Raw genomic sequence first — 2,252 nt, 5'->3', positions numbered from 1 at the left:
CTCAGGAGGGCTGGCCCTGGAAACCTGTTTCAGGTATAGGGTGAAGCTTCTGTGCTTAAGTAAATGTGGAAAGGCAGAGGATTGACCTGAGCAGGACAGTCTAGTCCTAAGAAGAAGAAAGCCTCAGCCAACTTGGCCAGCATTCTTAACAGGAGGACATCTACCAGGTACAGCCAGCTGAGACAAATGCCGGAAGTAAGAAGACTTACAACACCTTTATTACAAGAAAGACCTTATTGCACACAAAATTTGCACAACTATATTGGAAGAAAAGAGAGGCTTGTTTGGGAACATTACTGCCTTCTCAGCTCCTCTTTGGAAACTATTACCTGGGAGTAATGACAGAGTTGCAGCCACTTGAAAGCTGATTTGGAATGGAAGGGCTTACTTTATCTCAGGCCCCATGATTCATGGGAGAATCACTCAAATCTACCTCTCTTAATGTTTTCCAAAGAGACTTAACTGATCAAAGTTGTTTCCTTCCCAGAGGTGTGTTCCTTCCAGCACAGGGATGAGGCATATCTCTGGGACACCCAGAGGACATTTATAGTCACTTCCCAAGTGGCTCTTGTTCTCTGGATTAAAAACGGAAATTATCTCTTGGCTGTCAATGTAACATTTCCAGCAGCATGAAAATCTGTCAGACAGAAATTGAAGATGAATAAAATGAAGATACACACTCAGGATTATTCCCATTGTGAAGCAGCGGGGCTCTGCATTGACTCCTCTACACCCTAATAGTAGATTTAGGGAAATAGAGACATACTGGTTTTCTAAACACCCCTGTACACTTTGCCACAGGAAGTAGCAATGATTGAATAGATGGACAAACGCTGTGAGCATATGCAATGAGCCAACTATACAGCACTCCAGGGCAGGATTACAAATGGTTTGTGTGCATTTAGGGGGGTAATCAGTTATCATAATTCCATTTACAATGTGTGTTTGCATGAAAACGCAGCTTTTAACCATTGCTAGGATTTGAGGAGCAAGTGCAACCTGTTTTCATCTTGTCAAACTCCAGGGAATGGTAGCATGTCGGTTCAGTAATAACGCATATCTGAATTATTGGATGGCTCGTTTTGAAGAATACATAACTACTCTTCATAGGAACAGTATTTATAGAACATGTCTGGTGTGTGCAAAGCTGTTCATTACTCATTCTAAATAGACACACACCTAAATTCAGGACCAAGGAAAGAAAGGCAAATGAAGAGGAAGCCCAGAAACGCCCTTCCCTTTACATATGTTGGCAAGACGTGTGACAGACTTTATACAATATTAGATAGAGAAATTGTACGGAGTTCCAGCCAGAGAAATTGAACTTGAAAATGTCTCATGCTTGGAGTGGGAAGGAGGTGGTTAAGAAGATGAGAGCAAGAGAAGACATGGAGACAGAGATAACGTCATGTTTATTGATTGGTTAGATGTGAGAACGTATAAACTAAAATGGGAGATATGGGATAAAACGAAAGGTTCCAGATTTTGGAAATTCATTTCAAATAATTTTAAGAGCAGTGGTTCTTAAGCTTATATCAGTAACACTAAATTTTTCAGAGCTTGTGCTTCTGTGCATTTTTCCAGAAAAAAACAGACATAATTTTACTAGATTTGTAAAGAGATCTATACATAAAAGCTCAAGAACTACTGATATATTTGGATATTTAGGTAGTTTAAATTCACCTTTCTGTTAGGTAGGGGAGATGATATCCTCCTAGTCTCAGAATTTAAACTCTGTTTTTCAAATGCTTTTGACTATAACCTGTGGTAAGAAAAATATTTCACCCTGACACCCTGTACACAGGCTCTCTTCTCTCTCACAACTGAAAAACAAAAAAATGTTTCAAATGTCGTTGTGACCCTTATTGTTAAGTGCATTTTGGTATTTTTCTGTTCTATTCTATATTCTATTCTAAATAATTCTAGTCCATTTATAAAATGCTAGTCATAACCTACTAAGTTGATTTCATGACCCATTTATGGATTGAATGCTATAGTTTCTAAAACACAGTTTTAACTGACTAAAAGGTGACAGGCACAAAGGAAGATAAACGAGTCAATGCATGGTTTCAATAGACGAGGTGAGTTCTAATACAGACGTTAACAAAGGTTTGAGTGAAAATGAGGAACGGTTGACATTCAAAAAATTGATGTAGGGAAATTGGAGGGAGGAGGGTAAGAATGTCCTGGTAAGCTGGAGGCAAAGTTTAAAACTCTGTCGAGACTGAATGAAAGGACATGCCCTGTTATTT

This window comes from Rhinolophus sinicus, linkage group LG12 (genome assembly GCF_036562045.2).
Source record: "Rhinolophus sinicus isolate RSC01 linkage group LG12, ASM3656204v1, whole genome shotgun sequence".
Lineage (NCBI taxonomy): Eukaryota > Metazoa > Chordata > Mammalia > Chiroptera > Rhinolophidae > Rhinolophus > Rhinolophus sinicus.
This window is presented reverse-complemented; position numbering follows the sequence as displayed.